Below are 20,257 nucleotides of genomic sequence, written 5' to 3' on the forward strand. Positions count from 1 at the left end.
CTACTGCTTTAGGTGAATTGTGTGTTGTGTCCGCGCACTGACCGTTGAGTCTTGTATGAATTTGTTGTCCAGTCTCACCTATGTATTGCTTGCTACAAGCGGCACATTCTAGAGTAGACTACGTTGCTTGATGTGCAGGTGAAAGCCGAAGTTGACTTGTGTGCGTAATTCGACGCTGTACTCTTTACTGTAGTAGTAGGTTGAATATGTTTGCATGCAGAGCACCTGGGTCGGCGACAGGGATTGGTTCCCAACTTCCTCTTTGTCTGTAGTTTGGCGTGCACAAGAACATCTTTAAAATTAGTGTTGAGTATGTAGGCTACTCTGGGAGGGTCGGGAAAAATCTTAAGTTTCTGGTTGCTGGTGAGAATTGGGTAGTATTTAGTGAGGAGGTTATTCACGTTTGTGAGTGCGTTTGAGAATTTAGTAACAATTTAAACCAAAAGTAACAGAGCATGCCGAAAGAGATAGATAGGGCTCCTTAGAAAATGCATCGACATTACTTAGTATCGGTGGCGAACTGAAATTTGGTGGTGGGTCAACTTGAAATTTGGGGTTACGTCAACTTGAAATAGAGAGGTGGACCCGCTGATATTTGGGGGTGGGCCAAGGTGAAATATGAGGGTAGGCCATATTGAATTTTGGGGGTGGAACAACTTGAAATTCGGACGCGGGCCAACTGAAATTTGAGGATGGAACAACTAGAATTTTGTGGTGGGCCAAGTTGAATTCGTATGTGGGCCCGCTGAAAATTTGAGAGTGGGCCAACCTAAATTGAGGGAGGGCCAACTTCAAATTTGGGTTTGGGCCAACTAAAATTTGTGGATGGGCCAGCTTAAATGCAAGGATGTGCTTACGCATACTGATACAACTCCGCTGGAGTTTCTGTATTCTTTTTGGCTTTCCTTTGCGCTGGTGATTTGATCGCTCCACAGCTTTTTCCTGGCAGGGTTTGTCACTGGCAGAGACCAGGCCAGTTGACCGCTCAAAAGTTGCCCGGAAAAAAAGAAAGCTTCCAGCTATTGCGACAGCACAAATTTGGATTGAAGAAAAAGACCCAACGTATGCTGCAGGAGAATTTTAGTTACCATAGACGCGATTTGAATAAAATGACACTCCAGAACCTTTAGGACTGTTTTTATTTGTTTCAAAAACGCTTTCAAAAATTCTTCTGGAGTAATGAAATTTGACATCTGGCCTATAATATTGTACTGAAAACATTTTGAAATTTTCATCAATATCAAGGGAGCGGTACAAAAGTTTACCTTCGCGGGTCGTGTCCAACCTTAAGTCGATCGCCGTCTTTCAAGCCACAGTTATTGAAATCTACATACACGCTATGCATGCTCCATGCTTGTGAACACAAGGGTTCATCTGAACACAAGGGCTTGGAAGTGGTATTTGTCCTGCTTTGAAGAGAAAGTATCTCGGAAGGAATGTGACCTAAGAGAGAAAAGTCAGCAGACTTGTGAGCTCAAGAGAGCAGACTGGTGGGCTAGTTGGTGCTGCATAACTCGAGTCAAAGCGCAAAATAAAAAAAAAAAGCACGAGGACAGCAGAAAGGAACGAAGACAAAGCGCGTGTCTTCCTTCCCTTCTGTTGCCTTAGTGATATTTTGCGCTTTTCCTTAAATTGTGAGCTCATTTCGTCCTATGTCAGCCTTCTGCCACAGTGAAGATCCACATTTTATCCCATTCACCCACTACCGGCAGCTGGACTCAAGGCTTACGGTGTGGTTATTAGGGAGCAGGTGTCCAGTAGTATTGAAATAGAACAATGTAAAGCAACGGCTCTGAAATAACGCCTTTGTTATAATATTTAGAATGTGATTATAGCTATTACACTTTTATTCGCGGCGCATCCACCACTGTGTATGTGTTCCATGTATGAGGCTCATCATCATCATTGTCACGTATGCGTTCTCAGTGCTAGCAACGCTATTTTCATGAGCGTGACGATGAATTGCACACTCACACACCGTGATATTGTCTGGAACAACTTATATGCGATGCACACAATGTATGCCTTGTCCACTACAGTTCTTGTTGTGAAATTGTTACTTCAGAAGATTATATTTTTTTCCAACGACCTCCTTCCTATCCGTACACTGCTTGGTTCTTGTGTAGTTCACTCTAGTGGGCGAGCGCAGTCAAGCATCAGATTTATGCGACAGAAGATTTCATTTTGTTTGCGCTGTAGCCATGACGATGCGGCCTAACGACGACAAAAGTCAGCTTAACAGAATGGAAGGAAGAACAGACAATGGAAGCCCGATTTCTAGCACTTAACCGCAATAAAAATGAAGAAAACCGAGCTAGTGAATTTTAACGGCGCTACGTGGTATTTCTTCACTTGCAATACACCCTGAGACGCTTAGCATGACGATGCATATTACGAGACAGCCACACGAAAGTAGCAGACAAAGAAACATGGCAAAAGCGACGTTTCATTATTGAACTGTCGCAGTATGTATGAATGGAAGAGGAATTTGCAATACCCATTTCATTATTGATAAATGAAAGTGCAAGTACTGACAACCAAGAAAAAAGCGTTACTCGACGCAATAACTTGGTTGCTATGGTTTCTGAGAGCCAGATGGCGCAATAAATTCCAACCAGATAGGGGTACATGTTTTAAGGAACTACAAGGGTGGGGGGAGGGTCAAACTTAATGTTTCGTAATTTCCCGCATTCAGTTCAGTTTCAGGATGTCCTACCTCATAATAATATTCTATATCATTTTTTTCTATGCACCTAAGTTTTCTCCTTCTGCAATTACAAGACTTCGAAAGTAGCAAATTGTCTTCATATCTCTCGTTATTGCGCGAGTTTAATAGAGAAGGCTCAAATCTCGTATGCTTTCCTTGTGTTTCTATGGCTTCGTATGCATGTCTGCTATGGTGATATGTAGCTATATGTTTATACATACATGTAGTTCCGTCGTTCGACCTACGTACGATGTCGCACATTTGCGGGTCTTTTGCAAGTCTCGCACACTTTTATTTCAGACACTTCTCGAACTTTGCAAGTGTGTTTGAGCTTTTTGACTCTTTTCGGTGTTGTTCCGCACGAGGAAAAACCGGCGCTGGACGCCACTGTTTCTTTGAAGTTCAGTTGAGTAAATGCGGAAATGTATAAAAAATAAAGGCTATATATCCGTTGCATTCTGGCAATGCGTGCTCCTGTGCCCAGAGCGTGGAGGGTGAAAAATAAACCAGAAAGGCAGTGGGGGCACCGCAAATTGCTATGGCACGGGATAAGATAGACGCAGTCTTAATGCATGTGGAGAGGTATCCTATATTCAGATTGATGTCAAATTGAATAAATGGTGCTGAATAGGCCATCTAGAGCAGATCACCGACCGTCTAACAGAGGGAAATGCTTTGAAGAGTCGCGGTGGTGAGAATGCTGTATCTGCGTACATTGAAAGGAGTCGGCGAAACGATGGGTTTCGTCCTCTTCGCAGAGAAATCGGTCTATCATTATGGTCTACTATCGACAGAGGTAAAAGTGACCAAAGCTACATTTTCGAGTTGCCACGTGCTTGAATCACGGGACGCTCCTTCGCGGATTTCTCACGCCACATGTTGTGTTTCGCCTCCAGCGAAGTTAAATTTTGCCTCCGCCTAAGTGAAATGAACGGGTAGAAGCAACTGGCGTTATTTAAAGGATTCCCGTAGTTTGCATATTGTATGATACGCGTAAGTGGTCAAAGAATCCCTAAAATAGTTATGTATGATTTGAGTAAAGGCAGCTCTTTTTTATTTCCCTTTTCCATTCGATGGCGTTCGTTTCGAATGCAGACTGGCTCTCGAGAAACACCTCTCCGGTGGCGCACTGAACAATGAGGCCTGCACAAGAGCTCAGGGACGCCACTAACGAGCGATATCTGTTACGCAAATGCGCCTCGCTGTGGCGGCTGAAGGAGAAAAGTGCGCCGCCGTTCGGACATCGCGGACGGCTGGTTATCTAATAAAGTCAAGGGGAACTCGTGAAAGCGTCACGTAGACAGAGGGTGCAGTGTTCGAGATGGCGCGCGCGAGTAGCGTGCTTCGCCGAGATGACCGTGTCTTTATAGTGGCAGTGAAACCTTGGCACACGCTCTGCTGCTACTCGTAAAGATAGAGAGAAAGCAGTGCCGACCGATGTGCTTGATCTAAGGTTTCAAAGGGAAAGTTATACAGCTGCTCTCTAGAAGCTTGGTAAAAACCGCCCATTTTATGCACGACCATGAAGCACATTACTATTGTAGTTCAAGTTTCTGCTGCGTAGTCATTTACTCATAGCCGTTAAAGTTTTTGGGATGCTGTTTGGTTTTGGCTTAGTTCAACCGAAGGCTACCAAGCCAATACCTTTGGTGAAGGTGTGCTTTCTACCCTCTCGATTTCTCGAGTGTTCTTTTTTTCTGTCATCCTTAGATACGGTTGATTTCGAACACTTACAGATTTTGTAGTCGCACAAGTTGTACACCCTCTTGACACATTATGGTCTGGATGTTTTGGTTCTGCGCATGTAATAATCAATTAATCATTTGAATGATTTATTTGATGCTCGCACGAACAACGCTAAATTACTGAGGCACGGCACAGTAACAAAGAAATGACCGAGTGACAGCTGCGGCAGCAAAAAAAAACAGGGTTTTATTGCACGATAGCACTCCTTAAGTACAACTTGCCACGGCGCTCTTATCCGTGGCTGATACGGAAGCCCCGCTGCTTTGCAGGCACGTCACCGCACGACGTCATTTAAGGAGGTATCACATCCCTCCCCCCAAGTCATCTATGCCAGAACGCCACACTGGACGGCGCTGCCGAGGGCAATGTCTCAAAGCCATTGATTCGGCCGGGGCAAGTGCAGACACCAGGCTGGATGGTTCCCGTAGGACAGTGGAGGCATTCGCCCCACCTGCTCAAATCCTTGGTGTTGGATCTCAAGCCCTTCCGCACGTGGTTTCGAAGGCGTCGGTGTATTCTTCCATCTAACGTGTGAACCTGGTGTCATCCCGGTGCCGCAGCACACCAGCCACCCGCTGCTTATCATTTTGACGAAAGTTCCTTGCGTATACAGAGTCACCGCACTGAAAGCTCTGTCGTGGTAGCAGGCGACCCGCGTTCATTAGGTTGGGATGCAGTCTTGCTAGGCTGCACCGCAGGTTCCATGCCTAGCATCAGCTCCGTTGGGGCCTTGGCGGCCTCTGAGTGGAGCGTTTATTGTTTGAATAGAAAAGTGACACTTGACACGCTAGAGTGCCCCGGCTCTCCTTTCTTAGTGCATATTTCACCTCTTGAACCCTGCGTTCCGCTCTGCCATTAATTAACGCGTGATCAGGGTGTACGTCGACTGAATGCCGTTTAGTTTGCGTAACGACTGCATTTCCCCGCTCGTAAACTCTGTGCCGTTATAAGAAAGAGTCAACGACGACCAGGAAATATCTAGCCTAGCTTCGTTCTCCTCTTCATCCAATCTCCGCTCTCACGTTTCACGTCCCCGTTCGCAGACGATGCCCTCTGCACAAGTCATTCAGACAATCGACTGTAGACTGTCTTAAAGCGTGGACATGTGTCAGATGTGTTTTTCTGGAGCGGTGACCATAGGTTGTGTCACTGGGGATTACATACGTAACGTCACTGAGGCGGTCGACAATGACGAATGGACAGGAGTAGCGGCATAACAAAATCCGGCACCGACCGTTTTTCCGGACTGGTGTCCACAAATGCACAAAGTCATGTTTAGTATAACACACAGACCGGTGGCGAGCGTCGTAACGGATCTTTGGACGCTGTTGAGATGCCAGAGTTCGGAGGCGTGCTATGCGACGGGCTTCTTCTGCTCGGCACAATGTCTCGGCAACCGAAATTTCCACGTCTAAAACAGAAGGAAGAATTGTGCCGACACAGCTGCGAGTAGAGCCAGCGTAGAGCAGATAAAACGGAGGGCATCCCGTGGTGCCACGCTTCGCGGTGTTGTAGGTGTAAGTTGTAAAAGGTAGTGCTTCGTCCCAGTTTTCGTGCTTGGAATCGACATAAATGAGTAGCATGTTCGCAAGGTTCGTGCGCTCTAGGAGTTCATTGGTCGGCGTGTGATACGGAGGGGCATAGCGGAACTGGAAGGCAGACAGATGCAGGATCTGCTCAACGACGTCGGCGACGAATTGACGCCTGCGGTCACTGATGACGACTCGGGGAGGTTCAGGGCGTAGAATTATAAAACAAAGCATAAACTGCGATACGTGGAAGGCCGTTGCTGCAGGTAGTGCCGCAGTTGGTCGACAAAGACCAACTACCCATCGATTGGCATTGTTAGATTGTGAAAATGGGCCGAGAAGATCGACACCAACAGCCTCGAAGGGAGGGTTAGGAGGCGGTACCCGATGAAGAAGTCCGTGCTGAATAGTCGTGGAACGCTTGAAACGTTGGTATTGTTCGCAATTCGCGACATATTTTTGTGTGCCGTGTTGCATTTGGACCAGTAGGATCTTTGCTCGATGCAGCGCAACGTTCAGGCAAAGCCCATGTGGCCGCAGGTTCCGTCACCGTGCGTGAAGCGAAGAACGCGGGAACGTAGTTTGTGGAACGACGACAAACAGGCGGGCTCCTTGGCCTGAATAATTTTTCTTGTAGAGGATGTTGTCGTGGACCACAAACCAGCTTGGGCTGGCGTCCTCATTCACAGGGGCGAACAGAGGATCTAAGCCACGGTCGTCATGTTGTGCTTTCCAGAATGTTGCGAGATCGGGCAACGGGACGTCGATAGCGTCGATATACTGATCGAAATTTTCAGCGTCGCACTCAGTCCTAGGTAGAAGTAGGCACGATAGGCAGTCAGCGTCTGCGTGGCAGCTACCGCTTTTGTAGCGCACTACAAAGTCACACTTGTAAGCACAGTGCCCAACGCGCAAGTCAGCCAGAGGGGTCACGTAGGCCCACCAACCAACACAGAGAAAAATTGTCGGTGGTGACTGAGAAACAAGAGCCATAAATGTACGGGGGAAACTTGTAAATCGCAAGAACGACTGCTGGGCACTCCTGTTCCGTCAATGTGTAGTTGTGTTCTGCCTTGCGCAATGAACGCCTTTCACAGGCAAGCACGCCTTCAGCATTGTCGTGGCAGGGTTGGACGAGCGCTGTGGTGACGCCGATTCTGCTGGCATCGGTATGAATTTCTGTAGGAGCACAATAATCAAAGTGGAGTAGCACCCGCCCCGATGTCAGCATGAAGTTTAGCGGCGTAACTGCAGAGTCACAATCCGGTGTGCAGTGGAAAGGCACATCTTTTTGCCGCAAGTCAGTCATTGGCTGCGCCCTATCAGCAAAATTTGGAATAACGCGGCGGAAGTATGAGCATAGTGCCAGAAAATTTTGTAGGTCCCGGAGAGATTGAGGCTTCTTGAAGTTGCTGCCAGAGGCGACTTTCTGTGGATTCGGTTTAAGGCCGTTTTTGGGCCCAAGGTGTCCGAGAAATATTGTTTCGCGTTCTCCAAAACAACATTCCTTGGAGTTCAATCTCAGTGCAACTTTCTACAGACAGGTTAGAATAGGATCACGGCAATGGTTATGTTCCTACAATGCTCGGGCAAAGATCACCACCACATCGTCCAGGTGAAATGAGCAGATTTCCAATTTGAGGCCCCACAACATTATGGCCCCGTATCTTTCAAACGTAGCGGGGGCATTACACAAGCCGAACGGCATAACATTTAATTGAACCAAACCATCTAGCATTACAAGAAACTATTTTCTTTGTCAGTCGGATCCATAGTAGTTTGCCAATACGCGGATCGCAATTTTACCGAGGGAGAATAAGCCGCCGAATGTAAGCTATCGATAACATCATCGATGCAAGGAAGTGAGTAGACGTCCTTCTTGGTTATAGAGTTGAGGCGTCGAAAGGCAACAGAGAACCTCCATGACCCACACTTTTTCGTAACCAAAGTACCAGGCGCAGTCCTGGGACTCTACAATTCTCGAATAACACCGGCGGTTTGTATCTCAATCAGTGTAGGTATTTGGGCTTGTTGGCGTAGCATTTTGAAGTTTTTCTTGTAGTGCAACAAAACACGAGGATGCAGAAGAGCAAACAGACACACGCAGCTGCCAACTTCCAACAACAATCTTATTCCGGGACGAACGCCACTTCTACAGCTTCACATTTTGTCGCTTTTAGGCACGTGTCTACTTACAAGGTAACAGAGCAAATGATAGTACAACTCACTTGTAGACTAGGCAAAAAGTATTATGTTTAACGCATGCGCAGGAATTGCAACTTTCACTGTCATAGTGACAAGGACGACTGGCTAACACAAGCCGTGCCAAACTCTTCAATGCGAGCACTTTCAACGATGAGACGTGTGAATTCGCATTTGCTTCTCCCGATAATAACTGTATCTTCAAATCGCGGAACGCATCGACACTTATGACAAGAAATTGCGAGGAAGCCATCTGACGAAACCTTGTTAACGTTATTAGACTGCTCCTTAAGCCTATAATTAATGTAGCGCCTGTGTGTGTTTGCGTCTTCGCGTTTCTTGCGCTACAAGAAAAACTTCAAAATGTTAGCATCTCGCTGACTTGCTCAGAAATGGCTCTGCGCTCCGACGCGCAAACTTGGTAAGGCATTTGTTGGAGTTTAGTAGTGTTGTTTGCTGGGCCAGTTGGTGCATGGTGAGCATACAGGCGCGAGCACAAGTAAAAGAAACCTGTCCGTTCCTTTTACTTGTGCAGGCACCCGTACTTGCTGGAACCCCCTATACGTTCTTCTGTTGGAGAGGACGTGCAGATTCGGTGTCAATGTTGTGACGAGTGCGTGAGCTCGGCATATGAGTTCCCTGTGCCTTAGGTACAAAATTAAGTACTTTAGCGTGTCTGGCCAGCAATGTAACTAAGGCTCTGCGCTTCTGCGAGGGTAGATACTTGCTAATCAATTTTAAGTTTACCGCTTCTGTAACAGAGACACCAGCAGGGTCAACCTTAGCAAGTCGCTTAGGGCTCCAATGCAGATGCCACACTCCTTTTCAAACCGGGCCAGGTGCATACTCTCCGGGAGCATAACTGACCTGGCTGTACAGTTCACCACCCAAAGTTGTGTTTTTCCGCCAGTAAGCCATACAAGGTAGCGAGGCACCAACATGTTTTTCTTCACACTAGGCAAGGGCAACGGCTCAGTCAGACTATCAAATGAACTGTTATCAGGTCGGTTGTCGAAGCACGAACTAGCACGCTGGACGTGGACGAAGCCGGAAGAACAGAATATTTTACTACAACGAGGTGGCCGCTTCGACAGCGAGGCTGCTGAACCAGAGCGGACAACAGAACTTCGCCTGCTCCGCTGTACACTAGTCTCACAACACTCTTGCAAAATGTCGACTGCCAAAAATAACGCGGTGCGTGGAATGAGCAAGTACTGCAATTCTGCCTTGAAGGCCTTGCCAGCGACCCAAACACACACGATGCATACACCGACTGGACACAAACACGCGCCGCCCACTGCCTGAAAGGTAGTAGGTTTGACTCCATAAAACGTAACGCTACTGCAAGTCATTAATTGATAACGAAACTCATTTCAGAAACAGCTACTGCGGTGTCTATCAAAGTGATTGTGGGAATATCGTCAACAAGCACTTGAACGTTGTTTTGAAGCATCAAAACTGGTCGAGGCACACTTGTGTGCAATGCAGTACGTCCACCAACCTCACCTCCATCGGGTGCGCAAGGTAGTTTCCCAATGGCGGAGGTAGAAGCCGCGGCCAGGGCCGTCGAGATGGCCACCGTCGCTGACGCGTTGTAGGAGGCGGCGTTAGGCTTCGCACAAAGGCGGGGGAGTCACTACGGGCCTTCTGTCGGTAGACGGGCTGCTGGACAGTTGGATCCAAAGGTCAGTAGGTGTGATCGGGCCATGGCCTTCACTGTGGAAATGCCGCAGATCACGCGGAAAATTTCGTACGTGGGCGACATCGCGTAGGGCAGAACCGTGGGATGTGTCCACGAACACCGCACTGGTAGCACACGGGCCGTTCACGCGGCATACCGCGGTATTGTGAGTGTATTTGGCACACTGCTCGTGCTCTGGAACGAAAGGAGAGGGTCCGCTGTTGTAGCTGTGTCACAGAGCTCATGAGGCGACTCGACGTTAGAAGCCATTGGTATTTTATTTATTTATTTATTTATTTAATTTATTTATTTATTTATTTATTTATTTACAGAATACTGCAGACCGGATCGGTCAAAGCAGGAGAGGGTACATATATTTGTTAGTAAGCCCCATGCCTTAGGATCAGCAACAATGGTGAACTTACAATTTACATCCAGACAGTATAATAACAAAACTAAACAAAGTTACAAAGCAAATACACTTTGTGAGAGTGCATGCCCCAAACACAGGTATGTAGACAAAGAAGCACACTATGCACAGTAATCATTTCTAACCATGCATATACGTACTTATATACAGGCTCTCAAAAAGTTGAAGAAAAGAGAGGTGAGTCATGAGGCAGGGGATTCCAGTCGGATATTGTTTTAGGGAAAAATGAATGTTTGAAGAAATTCGTGCGTGCAAATATTGGCTTGGTGCTGTGACTATGTTTATGTCGTGAGGGTCTTGTTGTGCCCCCTTCGAAGTAGTCCTGTGGCTGGATGCCTAGTTTTTGAAAATACAAGGAGTGGAAAAAGCGCAGTCGGGCAGCCTTTATTCTTTCAGCCAATGGCACAAGGGCTGCCTGATGTAACATGGCGGACGAAGCGTCCCTTCGCTTATACCGGTTATATATAGACCTTACTGCTAAGATTTGGATTTTTTCTAATTTATCTATGTTAATTGTGGCGTATGGGTCCCACACTATGCTGGCGTATTCAAGAGAAGGTCTAACAATTGATTTGTGCATTGAAGTCTAAGTACGTTTGAAGAACTGCCTAATTGATGTTTTATGAAGCCTAGACTTTTCCTTGCAGAGGAGCAGATGTTGGAGATATGGGATCACCATTTAAGATCAGACGTTAAAGTCACCGCCCAGGTGTCTGTATTCTTCCACTTGACTAATTATGTTGTCCCCAATGCCATACGCAAATTTCGTTTTGTTGATCTTATTCGTAGCACGTAAATAAACGCTTTTGTCATAATTAATTGTCATATCCCACTTGTTACACCAGTCCGCGAGGAGCTGCAAGTTCGATTTCAAGCCCTCAGCCGAGGCCCGCGGTTGGAGTAGTTGCGCTCGTCGAAACTTGCAGCATTGATAGTTGCGAATGGTATTTCATACTGCGTGTCTCTAGCTCGCACAGGAACAGAAGCATGCCGACCTAGTTCTTCACGTACGAGACGAGTGGTGGAAGAAAGGTCGGCAGGTAGTGAATCATGGCAGACATTGACGGTGGCGACCGTCCTGACGTTGGTCAGACGTCCGAACTTCGAAATGATGCGACGGGTTTTAAAAGGCTCAAAAGTTTAACAGTGATTAATCACGTCAGCGACTGATTCTAGACGCTTCTTGCCGATGAGGAATTGACAAACATCCCCAAAAATACGTTTGGTAATATGGCCCACCACTGCTTCAGTATCTCTTAATGTACGTTCTGCAAGTTTGCCTGGTGACTTGAGCCCTCTGCCACGTCTGCTCCACCCATTCCTACTTCATTGCTGCTTCTCCAAAGCATTTGTTAATTGCCTCCACAAATAGTTCCGAGGTTGTCAACCTGTCTTCATGATTCCCAAACCATACTAACGCAGTAAAATCAACGAACAACCCCACGTTAGAAAACTGGCTAGCGGCATTCCAACCGTTGGATCGGCTCCACTCATCCAAGTCGTCGCCGGGTTTACTGAGAAGGTCCGCGGCTCCCTGTAGTGGTAACGAGATGCCCTCGTGGATGGTCGCTGAAGTCTCCGTTTGAGTTCCTTTCTTTAGGTAGTGGTGCCAAGCCCGCAAGTCGATGGCTGCGACGAAGCTAGTCCTGTTGTGCTTCCGTCATTGGCAGACGGTGTTTCTCAGGCAGCACTATGTAGTAGCTGGCTTACTTCGCACCTTCCACGACAATCGGGGCGATGGATCGTGTTTATTTGCAAGATGAATAATGCAAATGCATAGCTCAGCGAAAGCAGTTCACAGCGCCGCACGCGAGCCAGCCCAGCATCGTTCTCATCTTCGTCCACACTCCGTTCACGCGTTTAAGACGAACCGCACGCGACCGATGGAGACGCCGTCGTACGACGCGAAATGTTCCCTGGTCGACAGGAAAGAGAAGGATGCCGTTGCGGGCGTCCACCGCATTTCTGCGAACGTAAATGTACACAATAATGTGGCGCTCCCGCACCGCGGGACGACGTGCGCAAAGGTCGGCGCCATGAAAGATGAGGAACCGGGTTAGCTGCACGCACTTCTTCTGGCCCGCCATTAAAGACGATCGTATATTTTGTAAGACTCAGTCTTCAATCTACGTTACATGTGCTGGGTACATGCTACCACTCCCAGATCGAACACCGAATACAAGCCCAGTACGAAGTCCCGTCGAGCTGACTCCCGTTCACGTACGGACAAGCCGTCAACTTGAAGGACGGCTACCTGAGCACGAGCCTCTACCCAATCAAGTCAGAATGATGAGTACATCAGTTCCGTCTTCTTCCTGAATTGCGCCGACCGAGGTCGTCCTCAACCAGCCGCGAATCCTCACATTCTCCATGGGGACACCTTCGAGGATGTAGAGGACTGGCTCGATCACTTTGAGCGTGTCGCAGAATTCGACGGCTGGACTCCAGAGCGCAAGCTACGCAACGCCTATTTTGCCCTCGAGGACTCTGCGCGGACCTGGTTTGAGAACCGTGAGGTGGCCCTATCGACATGGGCCGAATTCCGACGGCAGCTAACCAGCACATACGCCAGCCTCGATCGCAAGGAGCGAGCTTAATCTGCAATTAAGGCGAGAGTACAGCGGCCGAACGAAAGCGTCGCAATCTTTGTCGAAGATACGTGCCGACTTTTTCGATGCACAGATCCATCCATGCCGGAAAAAAAGAAGCTAAGGAACTTGATGCGCGGTGTCAACCAAGAGCTATTTGGTGACCTAATACGCAACCCACCAAAGACCGTTGCAGAGTTTTTCGCGGAAGCCATATCAATTGAAACCGCACTGCAGCAGCGGACAAGACAGTACAACCGCGACGTGCTGACCCTATTTCGTGGCCCTTTCACTATAGCCTTGGACAATACCGACACCTTGCGGGAGCTCATTAGACTTGTTGTTCGAGAAGAGCTCCAAAAGCTTCAGGTGGCTCCGGTATCGGTACCGCGACTCACTCTGGCTGAGGTTGTCCGGGAGGAAATCAGGCTGGCAGTACAAGTCCCGGAGTGAAACCAGACGCCAAAGCACGAACTACGGCAGCCACAGCCTCACTTGTCGTATGTGGAAGCTGCGCGAAGTTCGTTGTCTCCAATTTTTCACGATGTGCGCAACGTCCCGGGCTTACATGGTGTGCGCGCCGTTGAACAAGCAACTAGGGACTTCAGGACTCGCCGCATGTCATTCATGGCTGAAACACGACCACCCCGCAAGAGCGATGTGTGGCGCACTGCAGTCCGGAGGGTCTTGTGTTTTCTTTACGGTGAAGCCGATTACCTCTACAGGGCGTGTCAATACCGCCGAGCTGGGCTCCGTAGACTTTCATTGAATGTGCCGTGCCCGCGCAATGATGAACGTCCCCTGGAGATTGAAGCCTACCTCGCGGACGCCAGGACCTCGTTTTACCCACGATTCCGTGACCCCCGGTCACCGTCAGCCGCCTGAAACAGGTTTTCCAGCCCCGTCTTCACGCCGAGCGCAAGGCGTTGCTCACCCAGTCCTGCCTCCAGGGAAAACTGAGTCCAGCGACCTGCGGAGCTCAAGTCGCTGACGTTGCGAACGCTGAAGATCCTCCACTATGACGAACGCTATATAACGTAGTTGAGACGCAGAGAAAGCAGTGTAGTTCGGTGTCACTATCTTGCGAGGTACCAGTTGCTATAGATGACCACGAAGTCACGGCGCTAATCGGCACGGGTGCGTACACGTCTGTTATAAGCCAGAATCTCGCGCGCACACTGAACAAAGTTTCGACGCAATGGACTGGAACTCAAATTCGTACTGCAGGAGGGCACCTCGTAACTCCAATGAGCCGTTGCACGGCACGAGTCAACATTCGGGGCTTCACGTACATCGGTGACTTCGTCATTCTTGCTGAATGTTCGGAGGACCTTATATTTGGCTTGAATTTTCTTCAGACGAACGGCGCCATCATCGACCTGCAAGAGTCTAGAAGCAGCTTCGCTACTACTCAAGCCATAGCGAACAGCAATGACAACGATCGTGACATCGCGCTTCGCGCTGCTGACGATCAAGTCACGTTTCCACCTAAGAGCAGCGTGCTTAACCTTGTCCGACGCGACATGGAGGACGACGCCGAAGGAATTGCCGTCTGCCTTCAAGTCTGCCTGGCCCACATTTTTTAATGTATAAAATGTTCACCTGCCACTCCTTCCCTGGCCTGTGTTATATATATATATATATATATATATATATATATATCCAAATGTGCAGTTTTCGAACAGCCGCCTGCCGCGTGTGCCTTGTTGAAGCGTGCCATGTATAGAAAATATATGTACCCTGTACTCTCACCCTAATTTCTTTTCTTTCTTTTTCTGCTTTTTTTTACAAACTGTTTCTTTTCCCGAAATATGTGCTTGATTGTTGTCTTCAGTCGTTTTTACTGGATTGACACATCATGTGTGAATTGTATATCCCCCTTAGTAATGCCTTTCGGGGCCTTTAGGGTATTCAAAAAAAAAATAAATGAATAAATTCCTGAGGCAGACAGCCCCCTGCTTCTTGAGTGCCACATTTGCATAGCCAGAGGGCTTCTTCAGGTGCAAAATAAATTTGCATTCGTTTTGCTAACAAACTTTAGCAACGAGTATCGGCGTGTACCGCGAGGAACGACAATTGCATTTCTTGATCATTGATCATTGATGTTACTGACATTGTCACATTGGAAATCGCATCGTCTCAGCAATCCGAGTTACCCAGCATAAAAGAACGGTTTCACGTTAACGCTGCTCTGCCAGACCATCTGAAAGACCGTCTACTGAGTCTCGTGAATGAATTTGCCGACTGTTTTTCAACGTCATCCAAAGTGCGGCGCACGTCCATCACAAAGCACCGCATTATTACTGACAAGTCCGCATGTCCTGTTGGTCAGCATTCTTACAGAGTGTCTCCAGTGGAAAAGGAAGCGATGAAGCATCAGGTGAAAAAGATGCTCCAAGACGACGTGATCCAGCCGTCCACAAGCCCGTGGGCCTCCCCTGTAGCGTTAATCAGAAAGAAAGACAACACGCTACGCTTCTGTGTAGATTGTAGAAAGCTCAACCGTGTCACCAAGCGCGATATTTATCCATTGCCACGCATCGACGAGGCATTGGATCGTCTCCAACATGTCAAGTTTTTATTCTTTGTTGGATCTTAAATCAGGATATTGAAAAATCGAAGTTGATGAACAGGATTGTGAAAAACAGCCTTTGTTCCACCTGACGGGCTTTATGAGTTCAAAGTTCTCCCCTTCGGCTACCTTTCAGCGGATGAGGTATACCGTGCTTGCTGAACTCAAATGGCAAACCTGCCTCGTATACTTGGACGACGTCGTCGTGTTCTCGAGCACGCTTGACGAACATCCTGCACGACACGAGAGTGTCGTCGCTGCGATCCATACTTCCGGCCTCACCATGAAGCCTGATAAAGGCTACTTCGTGTTCCAAGAGCTCAAATTTCTTGGCCATGTCGTTGGTCCTAAACGCGTCCGACCAGACGCCGACAAGTTAGCTGCCGTCGCTGAGTTTTCGCCACCCACAGACAAGAACGTTGTCCGTTTCCTTGTTTTGTGTGCATTACATAGGCGCTTGGTCGAGGGATTCTCGAGAATTGCTGAGCCTCTGACACGGCTTACACGCGAAGATGTGCCTTTCATATGGGCGGACGAGCAGCTGCAGTCGCTCAATGAAATGCGCAATCGTTTGCAAGCGCCCCAATACTTGCTCCTTACGAGGAAGACGCTGACACGGAAATTCATACTGACGCCAGCAATACGGGTCGCGTTTTTACAATTGCTTGTAGGTACAGCGGGGTGTGGTGCTTTTGATGGCGCTCGGCGTATCTGCGCACACGCGATAAGAGCGGGCGCGAGAGAGAAAATCTGGGGGCCTTTGCTCCTTGAATATGTGACTCTGCCTAAGCACTACGGTGGAGAAGTTTCCTTGCGCGTGTTGCGTGCGTTGGTCCCTAGGCGTTCTGGCGTGGCGGAAAGGGGTCGAGTTTGTTTACGCTCCGCCGCTGACTGCCTGCGCGGTGAGGCACTGTGCACGGACGCCTCATTTGGTGATCACTGTCTCTGAAGGGGAAAGGTTCTGACTGGTATATTGGAAATACGCATAGGGGTCTCGGCGTAGTCCTTGTGCATTGGCAAGCTAGTGCGGAACTCCCCATTGCTTATGCAAGCCGCAGTCTCACCAAGGCTGAGAAAAACTACTCAACCACTGAAAAAGAATGCTTAGCGGTTGTGTGGGCAATTGGTGAATTCAGACCCTGCTTGTACGGTAGAACCTTTAAGGCTGTCAGCGATCAAAACCACGCCCTGTGCTGGCTTGCCGACCTCAAGGATGCTTCAGGCAGACTGGCCCGTTGGAGCCTGCGCTTACAAGAATAGGACACAACAGTTGTCTACCGATCTGGAAGAAAGCACACTGACGCTGACTGTTTTCCACGGCCACAACTCCCTACGACGTCATTGGGCCCTGACCATGACTTGCAATGAGTCAGCGTTATCGACGCCCTAAAGATGGCTGGGCACTAGTGCGCTGACCCTGCGCTGCCGCTGATTGAACACCTTCAAGGAGTTGAAGGTGTTTTACACCGCTCGCTCGTGCGCGGCTTATAATTGTACTATTTGCACAACAACGACTTTTACAGGAAACATTCCGCAAGCGGTCCAAATACGTACCTCCTTGTCGTGCCGTCGGCGCTGCGCCAAGACATTTTGCAAACCTGCCATGATGAGCCATGCGCGGGACTCCTGGGATTCGCTAAGACATTGACAAGGATAGCACAGGAGTATAACTGGCCCCGGCTTTTTTCTTATGTGCAATGGTACGTGAAGACCTGCTGTGATTGTCAGTGCCGCAAGAAACCACCAGTTAAACCGGCTGGCTTTCTCCACCCTATGGACCCTCCTCAAGCACTGTTCCAACAAATAGGGATGGATTTACTTGGGCCATTCCCAGTGACTTCTTCGCTCAACAAATGGATAGTCGTCGCTACCGACTACTTAACCCGGTACACCGAAACCAAAGCTATTCCGCAAGCAAACTCGTATGAAGTGGGCAAGTTCTTTGTACGCCACGTCGTTCTACGACATGGTGAACTGTCTATTCTCATCGGCGACCGCGGTATTGTTACGGGCTTTTCCCGCGCACTGAAGCACGCATCCTGCCCAGCATGGAAGAATGTGCCAGAAAGACGATGAAGACGACGATCGGAGTAGTGCTCGTGTTGTTGTTCTGCCAACTTGAAATTTGGACCTGGGTCAACTGAAATTTGGTGGTGGGCCAACTTGATGTTTGGGAGTGGGCCAACTGAAATTTGGGGGTGTACTTACGCATACTTAGACAATTGGAGTGGTTTCTGCATTCTTTTCTTTTTCATATCTCGTAAAAGGACATCGCTCTCTTATAGCTGCATGTTGGGCTATTCCCCCCTTTAAGAAATTACTAACCACGATTATTTAGGTGCCATTCTGTCTAGCAACCTCTCCTGAAGCGGTTACGTTAATTTATAGCTGTCTCCGCGTTTTGTATACTGTGTTTTCTAAAAGGCAACCTGAAAGAAGATCCCGCAAGTGTTAAATTCCTACTTTATTATCGCCTAATTCGACCGAAGCTAGAGGAATGCCTGTATTGCCCTAGCCCTTTATTGACGAGGGGTGCCTACGGGCAACATAACAGAAAAAATAAATTTTCTTGCCGCGTTTCAGCCTCGAGTACGAAGTCTTGAGTACAAAGTCTTCACCCCACACTGAATGACAGGCAGCCCGCGTTCATTTTTGGTTTAGAGAAGAAAGACTGGACGAGGAAGAAGTTTGGCACGCTACTCACTGTCTTGTGAGAGGAAAGTCAGTGGACACAGGCCGATGCAAGATATCGAGCTGTATAGGTGTCACACATGTGACACAAATCAAATGAAATGTCCACCTATTTATTTATTTATTTATTTATTTATTTATTTACAGATACCGCAACCCAGAAAGGGCTATTGCAGGAGCGGGTGAATACAATGGGGCAAATGCGAAGCACAATACATGAGAGAAGTACGTGAGAACGTGGTTAAAGTGAGTACTCAATAGAATCCGTAAATTATTTCTGTGGTAAGCAACGGATGGAGCCAGGCAGATGATTCCAGAGTTTAATAGTCCTGGGAAGAAAACGGTATTTAAGAGTGTTAGCGGGAGCGAAAAAGACCGATAACTTTAACTGGTTGATGTTTCTTTGATTAGGGGTTTGCTTGTGTCTGGTATGTGTTAGAGAAGGCATAATGTGGAGAATAAAACAGAGCTTAGAAGTTTCAGAGAATCAATGCGACGACGGTGGGAAAGAGGGGTCAAACCAATCATATGAAGAGGAGATGATGGGGAAAACATTCTCTCATAGCGGCGGTATAGAAGCGAATCGCCTTTTTCACAACATATTCAATTTTGTGAATGTCCGAAATTTTGTAGGGTTCAATATGGTAGCAGCATATTCAAGAATAGGTCTTACAAGTGTTTTGTATGTAATGAGTTGTGTTTCTTTCGGGGCAACACGTAGGGTTTGTGTCAGGTAACCATGTTTTTTACTGCTTTGTAACAAGTTATTAGAATATGTTGTGACTAGGATAACCATGTAGTGAAAATGAGGCCTAAGTACTTATATTCAGAGGCGAGTTGCAGAAAAGTAGAGCTATAGGAGTAGTTGAAATATAAGCAATTTGCATGGCTGTGAAAGGATATGACAACTGTCCTTGTAAAGTTAATCTTCATTTGCCACAGTTCGCACCACTCATAAAAATTTATAAGAGTCTTATTCAGAGTGTTCTGGTCATTAGGTGTAGAAATAACATTGCAGAGAACACAGTCGTCAGTGTAACGCCGAATTTTCACCGAAACAGAGTTTGGAATGTGGGTAACATAAAGCAACAAAAAGGCACTACAATAGACCTTTGAGTACTCTGAAAGATGCGGATGCGTCAGCGGAGTTGAATGAAAATAAACATACTGTGTAGTGTTATAAAAAAAAAGCTACAGATCCAGTCAACAAGAAAAGTGTTATTAAGTATAATGCTTAGTTTTTGCAATAGCTTTTGGAATTATTTCTCGTAACCAATAGGCAACCGTTTCAAAGGGAGCTTTAGAATCTATTCGCTATGCTAAATTTCAAGCTATAGGCAACAACAATTAGTTTGGTTTCTTGGCGTACCCCCCCCCCCGTTTTTTATTTTTTCCCTTTCCTTTACTTTTTTTTTCAGACGGCGTGTCAGACGCTGTTGACATGTCGGCTGACACGTGGTTGACAGAGGGGGGGGGGGGGGGGTGGCCCTGGCCTTGTGCACAGCATTTCTTTACTCTCAATTCGACACGCTAGGACACCTTCCCTCGTTGCCGTACCCTCCCGCCTTACACCCTCTCCCTTCTAGAGGAACCCCACCTATCTATACTGTGGCGAGGAATCCACTTGTCGAAACGTTGGCTCCTGCTTTCACCTTGTTCTCGTTTTGCTCATCCTCTTAAATTTCCCTCTCCCGCATTCCCTGTGTTTTGCAATAATTATGAAAGACTCATATGGAACCACTACAGCGTAGGAAGTAGACACGTGGTACGGCGTTTTTAAAGCGTTCTTAATTTGTGAGCAGCACGTTTGCGAAAACACCGCTATCAATGCAACAATTTCATGTAAACTGACTACCAATCGTTATATTTCACATGATGTTACAGTGCTGTACTGAGTGGTAATACTTGATTGTGTTGAAGAGTAACGGAGTTGAAGAACAGTCGTGAATTTTTTGAAATAACATATTTCCGCAAACAAAAAATTTCCTTGCTACGTATAGTAGAATAGAATTTTTTTTTCTCAAATACGACATTGTCGGTGAAATCTTTCCAGCGCTTTTGTAAAAAGACAATTTCGGCATTCGATATTGCCTTTGGATTTCAGCAATGGA

The 20,257-nt window shown here is 47.5% G+C and overlaps 1 protein-coding gene across 1 annotated transcript in view; it reads left to right on the plus strand.

Annotated features, from left to right (window-relative positions):
• LOC126539977 (dual oxidase maturation factor 2-like) overlaps positions 1-20,257 on the plus strand; it is a 449,790-nt gene that overhangs the window by 127,940 nt on the left and 301,593 nt on the right. The gene's annotated exons all lie outside the window — the stretch shown is intronic.

The sequence above is a fragment of the Dermacentor andersoni genome, chromosome 2, assembly GCF_023375885.2.
Source record: "Dermacentor andersoni chromosome 2, qqDerAnde1_hic_scaffold, whole genome shotgun sequence".
Classification (NCBI taxonomy): Eukaryota; Metazoa; Arthropoda; class Arachnida; order Ixodida; family Ixodidae; genus Dermacentor; species Dermacentor andersoni.